At 35.4% G+C, this 17,964-nt stretch overlaps 1 protein-coding gene across 7 annotated transcripts in view; it reads left to right on the top strand.

Moving 5' to 3' along the window:
* Positions 1 to 17,964, top strand: part of LOC131691471 (liprin-beta-1) — a 151,435-nt gene that overhangs the window by 560 nt on the left and 132,911 nt on the right. The window lies entirely within an intron of this gene.

A 17,964-nucleotide genomic window follows, 5' to 3' on the forward strand; every position in this document is an offset into this window, starting at 1 on the left:
GTAAAATTGCGGCAACTTTCGGTACAAAGCATTCATCAAAGCTGGTGACTTCAGGACGCAAAGAACGTGATACCTGGCTGTTCCAGTATTAAAGGATCCGAACCCGAGAAATTGATTATGTCTCGCGGGGGGTGGATAGGGATGGCGCTTGGGGAACGTAATTCAATTAAAACCCTTTCGAATAGGAAAGTCGATTGCGGTTGGTCGGTTGGTTGATTGGTTACTTGATCGGTCGATTGCGATGAGTCGAAGCCGTTGCCGCGGGTCCGGTGAGGGAGGTTCCGTAGTCCGGATTTTTTTTTTCTAATTGACAGAAATGGCATTTAAATTGATTGTTGTCGACGTTGTCGTCGTCGTCGTCTGCGGTGGTGGTGTCATGAGGGACCATATTTGGCCCCGCAGTCGGTTGGTCGCAATTATGGTGCACCCGTGCGGGGGTTTAATTCGAAGATATTGGTTAATCGCGAACGAAACAAAGACCAGAACAGAGCGAAGGATACCAGCATCTCACAGCTGCAAGGGTAAATGATTTGAAAATTTAATTAAAGTCGTTATTTGCTACCGGGGAAGTGGGGATTACGAAAGGACTAGTTGCTGGGTAACATGGCTGATATTCAAATCAGAGTTTTTCAAATGAAATTCAAACCGGATTTTAAACGTATGATCGTTTTAGTAAATATTTAAATGTCGTTTCCGAAAGCTGTTACAAACATACAGAAACATTTTCCCGACTCTTTGCGAGCTCGAGTGAGAAATTCTTCCGTCAGAACAACAAAACGAAACCGACCAGAGCACCACCGCGGCGCGCGGTGCTAGTGAGTAGCGGCAGAAGCAGCGCAAATTGTTAATGAAGTTTAGAAAGATTTGTATTAATCAGTCTCTGCTGTGGAGCTGGAATGTTTGGCTTGTGGTTGTTTTCACTGACGCGAGCTGCCGGCCGGTAGGCGGCCGACCGAGTCAAGAATCGGAAACGACGAGAAGAAAACACACAGCAGAACCGACGCCCCCCCCCCTCCCGCCTCATCGGATCCAGTTAGCAGCGCAGCGAAACAGCGGTGTCAATTTCGAGTTTTTGAAATTTGCCGTCCCAGCGATACAATATTTATTTGTGAAATTTATGCAAACATTTTTCGAAGCAAATGTTTCTCGTTTGGTTGCTTTCGGCGGTGGGGTTTCGTTTCTTTTTGCGCCATCCAGATGAAACCATGTATGGAAATATAGTTTTAATTTATGCTATACCGCCCGTAAAATCGAAACATATGGACTCTGATTGCGATGCGGAAGCTGAATTGCAGAAATTGTGGCAGAGTTATGGGTTGCGAGAATTTGTGAAAAATGTTTTCCAGCAGCATCATTCCGATTTTATGAATTACCGGTGCCGAAAGAAAAAAAAATAAATCGCCAGCAATCAGTTTTGTACCCTTTCACTTTCCCTTCTGCTTCTGGTCATTACATGTTCGCCCGCCGCCAGTGCAATAAATCGAGTCCAGTTTGATTTTTCCATCCGCTACCTACTCCCGAAAGATAAATATCGGGGAATGTGTCTGCGCTTGTTTTCCAAGCCGTACAGCAGAGGAAAAGTTGTTTGCTGAAAGTGATGAAATGATTTTTTTTATTACTGGTGAAAGGTGAGTTTTACTTGGGTGGTTACTCGTCGAACATTGGCTTGAAAATCTCAAACGTACAGAAACACCCAACAGGCTCCGAAACATTTATGTTGATTTAGTTTTTGGATTGAGTCAGGGTTTTACCGATGCCTTCACCAATGTGTAAAATGCGAAATGCGTTGCTGTAGAACGAAGTGTATACCATCGGACGGAGGTGAGCTGGTCGTTTGTATGTAAAAGGTGAACTCAATGAACGAAGGATAACAGACCCCAATGTTAATGTTGCAATGCAGCTAACTGGATGCGACCACATCTTCTTCGCAGGGCCCTAGAGAGAAAATCCGAACCCAGAAGTCCAACATAAGGGCCCCCACCACTATAGATTGTTCGACCATCAAAATATTTAAGCTCTAAGATTCATTGAAAAAAATAGTTCTCTGTTAAATATACACGAAAAAAATTGTTCCCAAAACCGTGAATAAAGTGCCGTGAATTATGGAACAATCAAGTTTTACACCACGAAAACAGGACCGTGAACAAAAGTCCTGTGTTTCATGATTATGTTCAATTTTGCTTCAGTAGCGCCCACATAACGCTTTCATTAAAGGAAATATTTGTTTTTGTTTTGTGAACTTCAGTCACGGTTTCCGCCATGTCATGTCGCCAAATTTATTTTCGGTATGTGAGCTATTTCATAACTTTATAAACATTGTTAATAAAAGCAAAGGTTGATTCATGATGTTATTCATAGATTTAGGAACATGAGTTCACAAAATCAAAACATTCCGGATATTTTCTCGTGAACTATTTCACGAAACTCGGAATTTTATTCATGAATCCATTCATCCTCGTGAACTAATTCATTTTTCTTAATACATTGGTCACGATCAAATATCCGTGCTCGTCGAATAGTTCACAAAATCATGAAATGTTATTCATGTATTCGTCATATATTATTCACGAGCCAAAATCATAAAATATTATTCATGTATTCGTGAACTGGTTCATGATTCCTAGTACAATAGTTACGTCCTAGTAATGCTCGTCACATAGTTCACAAAATTATAAAATATTATTCATGGATTCGTGAACTAGCTCATGTTTCCTAGTACATGATTTACGATCTATTGCTTGTAATATTTAGAATATATTCCTAATCATTTTCAATTTGGTAATGAAATTTTCACGTGAATTATTCCACAGAATTTGGAGTATTATTCGTGGAATTATTTTTGTTCCGTGCACTTTTTCATGAAATGTCCAGCTTCTAGCGACCAGAAATAGGTACGAGCAGTAGATAAAAGAAAACTATTTGGACCTTGAACATCGTTATTCATTTGACAAGACCCAGTGTGATGTCTGGACAGAAAACAAAAACTGCATTGAGTACCACGAATCGTGCTCGCGATATGGTTCACAGAACAATATAACATGAATCTGTCACACTTTTATGTCACGTTGTTCCGTTATATTTCCACAAAAAAACTGATAGTAACCAAAAATTAGCAGATCGCGATAAGGCGAAGAGGAATTACGAATACCATAATAAAACTACTGAAATCATGTACATGAGTCACATTACTACACCTGTCAAATTCGAAAGCAAGCTATAGAATAAAACACGACGATAACGTGAGCCTAAATTACCAAAATCGTGACTAAGATTCTGAAATCATGAACACAAATCACACAACTCGTGACGAAAATATAAAAAATAATGACTAAAATCCTGAAATCAGGAGCATAAATAAACATATATTTCTAATCGTGACTATAATATCACGACCTCGTGAATATAAATAGAAATAATCTCTAATCGTGACTATAATATCACGACATCATAAATAGTAAATTGAAATGATGACAAACTTCCTGAAATCATAAACGTAATTCATATTACTCGTGATTAAAATATCAAATATCATGACTAAGATCATGAATATGAATAACTCTACTCATGACTAAAATATCACGATAACGTGAATAGAAATTACGAAAATCGCGACTAAGATTCTGTAATCATGAACATAAATCCCATTAATCTGACAGAAAAATCCGATAGTAAACTCACGAATCAAATAGCACGGTAACGTGATAGGAAAACACAAAAATCGCGAATAAGCTCCTGAAATCATGAACATCGTTTGACTGTCGGCTGTCTATTCCCAAATTATGAACAAGAATCATAACCATAACTAAACATGTCCAGGAAACAACAACAGTAACCCAATCCAAACATTCGAATGTAACGCCATGTGTTCGTGATCTTTTGTTCATGAATTCATGAACGGATTTTTCCGTGTAGTGTATGACAACTTTATAGTAATGTAACAGTTTTTCCTGTTCATTTTTTTTGCAATATAGTGTTTTTGTGGAATAATCAGATTTGCATAAATTTAGGGTTCTAAGTTATTCCCAATATTTGTTCACGAACACGAGCCTATAATTCGAATATGCTACAACAAGATTGGCCAAAATAAGCGAATTTGCGCAAAAAATCTTCCCTTTTTCAATACCTTTTCAAAACAGAAAAAAAACATTCGACCTGATTGGTCAATGAACGGAAAAGAAATAAATTTTAGGAAATGTAAAGAAAAAAAGTTAGACAAATTATAGATGAAAACCGACCTAATCCATCGTGAGACATTACACATATCACTGTTGGATTATTCATTAGTTTCCAGAAATCATGCGAATTAGGCAGCTTGAGGTATGAATAATCTGAATAAGTTATAGAAAAACAATAAAGCGACTTAAATTTAAAAAAGCATTAAAATAAAATGAAACAAGTAACAAATTCATAAAATAAGTAGAATGATTAATTTAAATCAAATTAATAAAACAAATAAAGCAAATCAGTTCATCTCAATAAATGAAACATAAGAAAAGTTTTAAAAAAATGTTTCAAAATCAATAGATTAAATTAAATTTAGTCAAAGCAACAAATTTGATTAAATGACCAGTATTACTAATATTAATAAAGTGAAGAAACAGAATAAAATGTATAAATGTATAAACTTGTCGGTTGTCACGGTAAAGGTCTCGGGTGATTCGTAGTTACGCTGCCTAAGCTCGACCCTCATCAGCAGAAGACAAAAGTTAAGCCCGTAAGATATTAAGCCTGTTCTAATGACCCTGCCACTTCTAGTTTTCCGATTTGCATACTTTACATCCTTACTCTCACTTGAGTACTTTGGCTCTAATTTTCATAACTTTGCCTACCCAGTAATCTATAGCTAATTGAATGTCGTTAAAATGTAAAATAAATAAATAAAAATGATATAAAAAATGTATAAACTGAATAAAGAATAAAATGACTAAAATAAGTAAAATCAGTGAAATGAATGAAATAAATAATATGATCAAATTAAAGAAAGTATAATATGAATTGAAGGAATATGATGAATACAATGAATAGAATGAGTAAAAATTAATAAAAAAAATAAGATGAATATGATAAATAATATGAATGAAGTTAATAAAATGAATAAAAGAATAAGGTTAATGAAATAAATGAAGCGAATGAAATTGATAAATTTAATAAAAATTAAGAAAACAAATGAAATTAATAAAAGAAATAAAAGAAAAATAATGCGGATAAAATTATAAAATCAATACGCTGAAAATAAAGAATGAAATATAAAATGAAAATTAATGGAATGAATAAAATAAATAGAATTGATAAAATGAATGAACATAAGAAAAATATAAACAGCATAAAATGAATAAAATTATCAAAATAAAACATGAAACCGTGTTAAAACCGACTTAATCCACCTGGCAGTCAGATATTACATTTCCTACACATATCACTGTTGGATCATTCATTAGTTTGGAGAACTCAGGCGAAGTTTGCACCTAACTAGAGGTGAAAGAAATACAGTTCCCAGTCCTCCGCGAAAAAAGCCTCGAATAAACTGAATGAATCATAGAAAGTCAATAATGTAAATACTATTAAAAATATGAGCCAAAAAAATGAAAAAAAAAGCATCGGCAAAGTCAATTAATGTAAATCAAATTAATGAAATAAATCAGTACAACTCAAATGAAAATTAGACAATATTTGAAAAAATATTAAAAGTATAAAATAAATTAATTTATTACAAACTAACAAATTGGACGAAGCGAATAAAAAGAATAACTGAAGAGAATTAAAAAAAGAATAATGAAATGAAGGAACTGCATATGAACTTGAAAAATTAATGCAATAATAAATCTAATAAAAGGAACAAAAGAAATAAAACCTAAAAAAAAACAAATTTAAATAGTAAAATTAATTAATCAAATAAAATGAATTATATAGATAAAATTAACCCTTTTGGTTCCAACTTTTTCTAGGGTTCCGAAAACACATTTTTTTCCGAAATTGACATTTTTTTATTTTTTAATAGTTCTAAGTAATCCACGTGTACTGCCATTTAAGAATATTGAATTTTTTTTTTTATATATTTTTTGCTATTAGCAGTCAAAGCTGGACTCCAGTACTAGCAGGCGTTCGAAAGAGGCTAACCCCACATTTAGTCTTATGGAAATTCACTTTTTTTGTTCGTTTTGCCAGGTTTTAAGAAAAAGTAGTCAATCGATTCGCAATCAGTAAATTTTGTGTTGTAGCTCACACATCGGTGAACTCGATATAATACTGTTTTTAGTTGGATTGCACTGTACGTTGACGTTTCGGCCCACACAGTCGTTCCTGAAGGTAAGAGCCGCTCATACACTTTCTATGCACGGCTATTTTCTAATAAATATTTATTTCTTGCACAAATGTATATTATTGAGCATTTTTTTTAATTCCAGTGTAATCAGTGTAATCATGTCTCTACATTGAAAGTTCACCGAGCAATAGGTGATTAACCCTTTCATGACCAACTTTTTTCTAGTGCATGTAGGGTTTCAAAACTATTTTTTCTTGAAAACAGTGGGGTCAAGAAACACGAAAAGCCTATTTTCATAAAGATAGGTACTTCTATGGCAGTGCTAGAAGCTGGTCAATTCTTACCTTGTAATGCTCAATACAATTCTCCTAGAATAATTACAATAGTCCAATTACGTGGAAAACGTAGCCAACGACGGTCTAAATTGATAAGTTTTATCAGTTTTCAATAATATTGCATCATAAAGAAGATATATGAAAAAATTATTTTCGGTCGTCAACGTAAACTGTCCCTGGCAGCACTGCTCCATTGGAATCCAATCAGACTAATTGCAATAACTTCAGTTCTAGAGCTGATCCTTGTAACTGTTAATACTCAAATTAAAGACAACAATCACATTAATGAGCCTTACTTGTTTTTGTGAGCAAATCTCGCCTCAATCAAAAGTTATAGCTACTTAAAAACGTTATTGTCCACAAACAACATGGGCATGAATGGGTTAAGAGAAAAACGGTAGATTGTGGTCGGAAAGAAAGCTGTAGGTGCTATCATTTTAAACATATTTTCTGAAGATGCAAACTTTGTATGTCTCGTACGTTTCGAGATAGAGAAGGTTTTAGTTAAAACATTTACTTACAGATTATGTTTTCAAAAATGCGCGATATTTCAAAACCTGTAGGACTTACAAAGTTGGTGTCTTCAGAAGATATACTTATAATTACCTGATACACAACTTTGCTATAGACACCATCTTTCTATCTCGTTCCATTAAAAACTACAAGGAGCAGCCCTATGGGGTTGCACGAACTGTAGACGTAGGACTATACTATTTAATGTAAAATATTTATTTTCTTAGTACTTAGTGTGTGGGAAAAAACACCCGGACCGGTGAAGAAAAATCAAATTTTAGACAATATAATCACATCTCATGTATAGAACAAGCTTTGTAGTTGCTCTCAAACAGATCCTAAAAGTCCAAACACCCATGGATAACCCCAAGTTTGTAGATGTGTTTCGATGCCACAGGATTGTAAAATGGTTAATATTACCTACGTCATGAAAATTCAATTCTTCCGTGACAATTTTTTTGCCTGCAAAATTCCCTGTGTGTATGCAAAGCTCATGATTTGTTGGGATATTAGCATTGATCGGAAAATGCTTTCCCACGCTGCGCATTGCATACATACAGGACATTTTGCAGGTCACCAGAAGCTGTTCATTTTACCACCATTCACCGAAAACATCATTTTTGGACACGTTTAGAAATCAAGAATCATGTTTGAAAAAATGTGTTTATGACGAAGTATTCTCACAGATATGTACAAAACATGTCTAACAAGAAACATAAGGTGATTGTAATATCTCAGTCACGCTGATAATGATGGGTAGAGCGAAAGAGACAACTAGTACCACCACGACACTATTAGCGCGTTTCACCAAAATTCCACGCGGCCTTACCCGATTGAAACGAACGGCCGCGCTTAGCCCATTTGTCATAATATCGTGATTTTGCATAGCGAAGGGCTGAATGATTTTGTTCCAATAAACAGCCCTGCGTTATGCAACACTTTGTGCAGATTGATTATACCAGTTGCAAGTGGGGCCAAATTCACCAAGTTCCGCAAAATTCCTTTTAAATTACAGAATTGATAAAATTGCTTAGCGTTGCGTTGCGTTGCGTTGCGTTGCGAAGCACGGTGCTATTCGTAGATTGCATACTAACAATTATCATGTTGCCTATAGGTAGCTCAACTCATCTTGCTTGTGAGATAAATGATCGGGAATGAACTTTATCTCTTATGAGTTCAGTAAACCAATAGTATGAGAATCGTTATTGCCGGCCACGACCATCTTCACCGATACTTAGGATAGGGTAGGAAATGTTGATGTAATACCTACTTAAGGAAGGCCCCCGACTCAGCGACGCTTCCATAGGTATTACGGAGTTGGATTGAAGGACAGGTGCAGGTCTAGGATTCGCCACAAGCAGGCAATGCGACCACAAAATGAATATGTTTTATGCAGTGGGAATGTTAATCTCCGAGTACACGTATACTCAGAGCAAAAATGTATTTAGTTATGATTTTTCTTGTATTTAAACTCTGGATAGCCGGCCATCGAGAGTGATTTAGTTTCTCCCTAAACTACAGCAATTTGAACTCCAAACAGCCGGCCATAGGAGTATTGCTAAAAGTGCGAGCTAGTCTGATATCAATATTCCTTTGAGAATTGGGCAGTAGGAACACAAGATAAGAGTATTTTTAATATACACTTTTAAATAAAGCCACAACTTAGTCTTTTCTCATATCGAGTCATAGCTCCCGCGGGCTGTACCTACCTCCAACCTCTAAGGCAAAGTTTCGCCGGACCACCGATCACGATCTACTTTCAAATAACCAGTGTTTAAAAATCAATGATACATTCTTGTATCTCATTTTGTTATTTTTCAAATCGTTTGAATAAATCTAGACAAATTTTCTGAAATCTGGATCATAAAAACATAAATCTGTATGTCTGAACGACGCTTAAAAATCTGAAAGAATCCAGATAAGTCTGTAAGGTTGGCACCCCTGATTCAAAAACCAAATTCACACACACATTTGGACGCGAAATGCGGGCCTAAAAAGAGCACAGAATTCGAGCGAACACCCCCCGCGGTGCTCACCTACAAAGCCTGAAAAAAGTTCGATTCTTCGTTCCGCATCCCTAAAAATGAACATTGCACACGAATACATTAAAGAAAAATACTCCCTTCGATATTCTGTCTCCGTATACATCAGCCGTGTAATACCGTTTCATCAGCTGACTTCGTTCACGTGATCACAAACACTTATAGATGAAAGCTTTCATTTTTTTTCTCTATTTCTTCCAAAGTACCTTTTGTATACGACGATACAAAAGCATCAATTCACTTAAGTACACTAACTCATTCGACTACTGCCAGGTGCTCAGAACAACCACTTAAACTTTCCCGTATTAATCGAATTGGACACTGAAAGCTTTTCAATTTCACGCGCGTCAGATGGCTTGAGTCGATGTAGCTGTGTAACAACCGAGTATAGGGGACAAACGATAGCACCCAGAATTGATAAAATTGCTTAGATGAGCTAAACTAATTAATAGAATCCTGTTTTAAAAACTGTCCTTGCGTTTAAACCAAAATGGGAAGCTTATTACTACCACTACATTACTTAATTTCAAGCGCAAATAGCAAATACATGTGCTAGTTAAACCAAAAATTTACTGGCAACATTACAGCGGCATTTAGGAAGCAGTTGGAGCGGTCGCCTGTTGGACGACACAGGGTAGCGTCCCTCCACAGCCAGTATAACGGACTTCTAGCTCAGCTACACTGGCTGTAAAAAACACAGCGCAGTGATCTGCTTCGCCAGCCGTTCAACAGGGAACTGAGCGTGTCTGCCCAAGTCCGTTCTTTAAATAGTCGATGATGACGTCATTCAAAGAAGCGTTGCGCGCTAAGTACACCAAACCGTCGTACAGGGCTTGGGAAGCGCTATCTTCTGTGTGTTAATGCGCGATATTTTGACAAGGTTGTATATTATTTAATTTTTTAATGCTATGATATCAAAAATCTTTGGGTTTATCAATTGGAATCTATTCTCAGAAGTATTTCGGGGCGATTTGTGCAAAAAATTTGAAAATTTATCGTGAGATGGCTGAATTATATGCGTTTAAAATTGGACCACTTTTCGTTACATACCATTTTTGTAGAATTTGCAGAGTGCACCCCCATATCGAAAACAAAGACGTAGCCTACGTCAAAAGTTGATAACTGCGCCGTCCAAGCGACTGAATTCCGAACTAAAATGAAATTATCAAATAAAGCGCTAGATGTCACACAACAACTTTGCCAAAGACATCATAACTCTAAAACGAAAGATAAGGAAAGGTGTGATTAGGGGGAAGCCCCTTTTGGACTCTAGGCACCCTTGGGGTTAGCCCCCCGAATTACGAAAATATTTGTGAATTGAAAAGTAGTAATGTACAACTTTGTTCACGTAAGTAAAGGATAGGACGTATTTTCATGTAAGAAAACTACATTTCTTTGCATTTCATCATGGGATCAGTTATTAGTATTTAATTTTTTACCAGAACACTGAAAAAAAATCTTCATTCTTTTAAATCGGTTGTAATTTATGGAGGAATCATGAAAAACCATAAGAAAGCTTAGGATTTCACAGTAATAAGCAGTAATGTCGGGCTTTTATTACTATTAATATCAAATTTGGTCTAATTCAAAAGACTGTTTGTAATCGATTTAAGAAGGTTATAAAATCGAGAGCAGACAAAATCGGGGGTTTAAAAAAAGCAAGTCTTCAATGTAATAGAAAAATATATTTTTTCGATTGAAACACTACTAGCACACATTCCAAATACAAAACAAGGACATAAATGTTTTGGAGCAAACAATGCAAAAAAGAACTACACGTTTACAAGGTGCAGAAGACGCCAAATCGGAATGAGCAGAAAAATCCCACTCGAAAAACCCATCTCACGAAACCTTACGCACAGTTGCTTGTCAAATAAAGTTCCACCTAAAAGGAGAATGAAACTTACTTCAAGGCTGTTTATCATGGTTAGGAATATATGAGCGTCACGTCCAAGTTCCAGAGAATGTACGAGAGAAGATAATGTCGAAATTTGCCCTGAAATTTCTGATCTGACAAGCGATTTGTATATGTGGAGCAACTTGACCGGGTGTCTTGTAACTATTATCGATTCTATGACATCACGCAACTTTAGCGTGAACACAATTTTATGGTATTTTCATTTTTATTGATACTATCCCAGACTTCTGTAGAATCGGAAATATTGTCAGACTGCTTATTTAATAAATTAAATATTTGGTTTTTAAATTTTTCATGATTTTGAAACTTTTTATATCACTGAACTTACGAATTGACAATATCGCAAACTTATTTTTCTAGTTCAGCAGAATTCCTCGATCCCTGAAACAATGACAAATGGCACACCAGTAATTTTCATTGTCATATTCAATTGCATTCGCGGGGTATTCGAAAGTATGTGCATAAACACTACTGATTTCTCTACAAAGCAAATGCAAAATCGTTGAAACTTGACCAGATCACCTCGATTAACTGCCATCGAGTTTGGCCGGAACACCACTACTTGCTTCTGCGGCTCACTCATCACGACACGGCTAAAATTAAAGTAACAGTTTCTTCTGTTCTTCAGACCAGGCACTCAACACAAAAATAAACGCTTTTTTATTGCTTCGCGCTGGCTCGGGAAGAAGTAGAAAGTGCACTAAGCACCGTGACCGTTTTCCTTGGTGGTTGGAAACAGCAATCTTCTTCGACATTTTCTCATCAATTCAATACAGGATTTAACTATCTTTTCCCCGACGACGCAGTCTTTAGGGAACCGAAAGAATTCCATACATTCCAATGCCATTTTCCACTTAACGCAAAACTAATTAATACAAACAAAAATATTCGAATTAGGCAACGCTCGCTGGAAAAACATTTATTAAAAGTCACACGAAGTTTACACAAAATTCCTGGTTGCCAAAACTAGCAAACAAAATAACTCACTAAACCGTGCAACCAGATTTACTTGCATTTTCTTCTTGTGTCTTGGTATTCATACAATCTCCTTCATTCGAAAGACGATACAACTAATACACACACGACAGTCACTGAGTTTCTCTCTGATAGAATCGTAACCACTGAAATTACAAAATGGGCATTTATTCCATATAAAACATCAGGAAAGTTTGGGACTATTCCAGTTCTACACCAAAAAGAACATTAGCACTTCGAAGATAATTTTAAAACTTAATCAATGTTTTGAATACCCAAACTACTTGTATCCAGTATAATGGAAACCTGCAATTGACTCTTTTTTAAACCAACAGTCTACTTCGCACGCATATTTTATCAGTGAGTAGACCCACCGCCATGACTATTTAGTCACAATCTTATCTAATTCCGCAATGTGTCTATTTATTCACGCAATTGCAGTAAATTCCAAACGAGAGATAGATAAAATGACTTCTTCATTCTGTTGCGTCTAACACCACGGTCACCACAAGCATGCTCCTCAAATCCCACCGAAACGTGACGTCTACCGTGGCATTTCTAACCGGCCAACATTGTTCGTGAGCCGGTGTGAAAACCTGCTTGACGGCCGTCTGTTTATATGATAAATTTCCAGATTCTCAAACACCTAGGCCCTAATAGATTAATAGATGCATCATTCCGGTCTTTTGTTTATTATCACAGGCTTCCGGCGGCGGCCAAGTCATGCGGCCAGCGCATACTCTCACTGCTACTGGCTGGCTGGCTGGGCTGGTCGGTCTGGATTGAGCAATTTCTTTGCACTACAGCAGCCAGCTCGAGGGAGGGACGGTGTGTGGTAAATTAATGCAGAGCACATGAATGTTTAATTACTATATTGCTCTACTTGTGAAATCGTGCAGCTAAACTTCGAAAGGGATTTTGCTTTTGATGTTCGATGGTTCGAGGGCTTCAACTATGTTGCCACAACCTGATTGGAAGGAAGCATGTGATTGGCTGTTCTGGCAAATTGATGATAGTGTTAATATGCTAATTGGCTATCATCTTATTTTCTGATTTGTTTGTATTTGGAACGGCTCGTAGTGGTACTTTCACAAAGTGTAAGGTAGTGTCTTGGAAACCTAATCCAGCCGGAAAAGATGCACGAACAATGGGAACTACTGAAGCCAAAACAAAATAGTGAAGCATCTAGTGAATTACTCTTCAAACTTAATATGAAGTATAACAGACGTTGTCTCATTGTCCAAAAAAAAACAACCAGTAGTTATTTTAGCTGCATTCTTCGTCTGATGTGGAGAGGCGTACTTGGAACAGGCAGTAATCGTGAAAGCAGAAAAGAAAAGTTCTGTTGGCAAATGATAAAAGTCATCGTTTCAATGAAACAGTTAGCCAGAGATGTACACGGGGCAAACAATACCGTTGGGAAAAAAATTATTTGGATCCCAGAAAATGTAATATCATATAGCTTCAAACTTGCTGTGAAATATGTCATATTTCCGGAGGCGTGACAGAGTTTATTGAGTAGGATAAAAGTAGCCTAGCACGCCAGGGAGCCAATCTGATTAGTTGAGCAACTTCTGAGGTTTCCGAATTCTCAGAACTACATATTTATTTTGTTTTACTGAGATTATCGGTTTTGTTATTCATATTTTATTTTTCGTCGGTCGCTGTCTGCGCTGAGCACCTATCACCGAAGCTAGAGAAACGACTTCACAGATATTGACCCATCAACACAATGACTCTGCTTCCCTTCCAAATTGTACCGGAGATTGTTCACCTCTGAAACCTCCAACGACCTCGGCTGGGATTAGCTCAGAGCTACTAGGGGAGAGAAGCAATGACGCTGACAACTCAATCCATAAAAGGTGGGACAAAACCTATTCAAGAGGTCTTAGATATCATTTTAGAGCCAGAATTTCTTCGCAGGATATGTTCACAATGATATTCTGCAACTCTGTAAATAAAAAAAATAGTTGGACTGAAGTAGAACACCCGAGAAAAAAAAAATTGTTTCAAAGTTTTCTGAGGGAGTACATGTCATCCGCAAAGTTGTAAAATATTATAATGTAAATAACTTTGTCAAAGATAGCACAGACATCAGATCTGATTTTCGAGGTGAAATTGTTATTTTTTTGTAAATAAAAGTCCAAAAAATAATGCTATCTAAGGCCTCAAATAGGGATCACCCTAGCTTTATGAATTTGTAAATTTAACCTTATTAGATAAGGCAGAATCCTCGGAGCAAAAAAGGACAAATTTTGTTTAAATGGTTGAGGTCTTCAGCAAAGTTATAAAAAATGAAAACGAAAAAAATCGAAACACTAGAGATTGCATTGTATATAAATTAGCCATTCTTCAAATGAAGATGGTTTCACAAACATTTCAAAACTTCCTGAAACAATTGTTCCCAAATTCGTCTAATTTGTTTCATTCATTTACTTTATACAAATCATATTTGTCATTTTCATTCGTTGTAATCATTTTTTCAGTTTTTTTTGTTTCATGGATTTTATTCGTTTTGTTTATTTTATGCGAGTTGAATAATATACTAATTTTAAGTACATGATCATTTCATTTTATTCATCTATTTCATTCAGTATTCTTTTTATTCATTTTGTTCATTTGAATTTATTTTATTCATTCCATTTATTATATTCGTGTGATTCTTTGGATGCATTCTGGTCAATTTATTGATTTATGCAATTAACTTATTTTATTCGCAGTTTTCATTTTAATCATTACTTCCAAATTATAAATTTGACAAAATTTAATTTATTCTTTTAATCTTATAACTTTTTAATAGTGTTAAATGATTCATTTCAATAATTAATTTCGCTTTATTCTGATTATTTTTCTCCATTTTGCAAAATTTCGTTATTTCTATTAATTTTACTGTTTTCATTTTATTAATATCATTCATTTTATTCATATTATTTATTTTATACATTTCGTTTAATTTTTGATTTTCTTTAATTTTATCCATTTCGTTCAGTTTATTCGTTTTATTCCTTTTATTAATTTATTTTTTTTTTCATTTTATTCATATTCTTCACTTTATTCGTTTAATTTGATTTGTTAGTTTTATTAGTTTCATTCATTTTATTTTTTTTTTTTGCTTTATTTATTTTATTCAAATCATCAATTTAATATATACAATTGAATTTTTTATTGTATTATTATATTATAATATATTTTTTATTATATTATTATATTATAATATATTTCCTGATTATACATTAGAGTGGCTCGCAGTTGTATGTGAAAACTTTAAAATGATTTAGACTAGCGAGCACAGCACTTTTTGAGTTCCTTTTGTGGTCCCAAATGCCTGTGCAAAATTTGGTAGCGATTGGTTGCTTCCCGGGTTTGCGCATTGCGTTCAAAGTTTGTATAGGATTTTATATGGTGAAATTAATTATTTTGCATTTACGTTAATAAAGATCGCTTTTTCACTGAATATGAAAAACCAGCTTTATAAAACTATAGTTCAAACCTTGGTTAACAACTTTGTCGTAGACGGTAACTAGCTACGAGTTTTCAAAAAATAGTTATAACGATTTTAAAACTACGGTAAAATACAAATGCAGAAATTGATTACTTTTTCCAACACTGCCGGTGCAGCACCGACATCGACATTAAAAACTTAAATAAATGAGAATATATGCATCACAGAGACTTGGTAGTTATGAATGAAATGTTCAGAATGAATTACTGATTATCGTAGACGTAGTCAGAAAATGAAAAGAAGAAGGGAGAGGGGGGGGCATGTGTGCTCCCCAGTCCCTGTTTAGATTGTTTTGTATAAGACAAAGAATCATTACGTCCTTGTAAATGTCAACCACTGAGCTTTCTTAATATTTTGATAGACCCAAATATAAATCATACTACAATCTTTGTTGTGGGAAATAGCATTTACAATATTTAGAATTTACACCTACAAATTTATGTGTTGTTTTTGCTTGGGGCAAAAACTGGAATTCGCGTTGGGCTCTAACCTGAAGTATATTTCTGGTTCGCCAACATCACCTCTGTTTTGCGTGAATCCAACTCAATTTCATCAAAAAACGCTTGTTTCAAATAACTATCCTGGTTTCTTTCCTAGATTCTCAAACGAAAACGTCAATAGAAACAATTCCGAGACTTTAAGGAATCTAAGGATATGCATTTTTAAAAATTCTGACTTTGAACGGCTAAGAAATAGGGTTTAAAATATGTAAAACTTATAAACCACTGTACCATTTTAAATGAGATAACAGTAGAGCCCTTAAATAGTAGCACTCAAACACATAAGATTAATTTTTAATTCTGCGGTTTAAACTTGCTTAAAAGATGTGCTCCTTATGTTATACTAAACTATTTAAACTGGGAACTGGGGAGTACACAAGCCACACCCCCTCCTGTTTTCATTTTCTGAGTACGTCTATGTTATTCAGTAATTCATTCTGAACATTTCATTCAAAGGTACCAAGTCTCTGCGATGAATATATTCTCATTTATTTCAGTTTAAAGTATCGGTGTCGTGGTGTACTGACAGTGTTGGAAGAAATAATAAATTTCTGCATTTGGATTGAACCATAAGTTTTAAAATCGTTATAACTATTTTTTGAAAACTCGTAGCTAGTTACCGTCTTCAACAAAGTCGTTAACCAGGCTTTTAATTATCGTTTTATAAAGCTGGTTTTTCATATCGAGTGAAATAGCGATCTTTATTAACGTAAATGCAAAATAATTGATTTCCCCATATAAAATCCCATACAAACTTTGAACGCAATGCGCAAACCCGGGAAGCAACCGACCGCTCACAAATTCCACAATATTCCGCCACGTCACTCCGTCAGTTGCTGCTCGTCTCCAACCTCTTAAGTTCCCGATACTCGCCAGGTTCTGCTCCACTTGGTCCAGCCACCGGGAACGCTGCGCTCCTCTCCGTCTTGTACCTGCCGAGTTGGAGGTGAAAACCAACTTGGTGGGGTTGTTGTCCGGCATCCTCACAACATGCCCCGCCCACCGCACAGTGGCGGGTCTTCAAACAAAGGTCGGACAAAACCTCAAATGTTACCTAATTTGGCTGAAAATCACAATTTAGGCAAATTTTGAGGTGCTGAGCTCATTTTTGATGTCAAAAGTCATAAAATATTAAATGCATTTTTCCATACAGTGTCATTGAACCTTTCTTATAACTATGATCCCGTTTTCATGATAGATTTTCCGTTACTGTTCACCAATGTCAGCAATATCATAAAAAATGAAGAACACTACTTTAAATACATTGTATAACGTGTTGGTTTACTGTAGATTGTCTAACTATTTTACACAAAACACCATGCGCCTCCATATCAGCAACAAAGCTTCGAAATCTCCTTAAAATTTTTTGCGCACCTAGGCGCAGAACGAGACCATTATATTCGAAAAGTAGAGGTTATTTCCCATAGAATGTATACTATGTGACCGTTCCGAAATGATTCCGAAATTTGTACAGAATACATTAGTGAAAAAAGTATTTTTGATTTGACCACCTCAAATATATTTAAACTAAAAAGTCATAGTTCCAAGCAAATTTACCAAATGTATTTTATTCACCAAGCAAATTCTTTCGTTCTTCTACACAATGAAACTAGTTGTGCTAAAATCGGACGAAAATCAAAAGAGCAACATGCATTTGAAGTGAACAGAGCAATGGTGGTTTCGGAAATGAAAATCATTAAAAAGTCCGGACTTTGCTACGTTTAAACTCATGTTAAAAATCTTTCTTATCTAATGATTTTCATTAATTTTATTTATCGTTTTCATTTTAGACGAATTTCGCGCCAAATCGTATTCAGCGTTGGCAGCACCCTCTCAGATTCTAATGAAACTTTCTGTACATGAAGACTTTGTCACAAAAAGCCACTTTGCATATTTTGTTTTTCCAAAAATGATCTA

The sequence above is a fragment of the Topomyia yanbarensis genome, chromosome 3, assembly GCF_030247195.1.
Source record: "Topomyia yanbarensis strain Yona2022 chromosome 3, ASM3024719v1, whole genome shotgun sequence".
In the NCBI taxonomy this organism is placed as follows: Eukaryota; Metazoa; Arthropoda; class Insecta; order Diptera; family Culicidae; genus Topomyia; species Topomyia yanbarensis.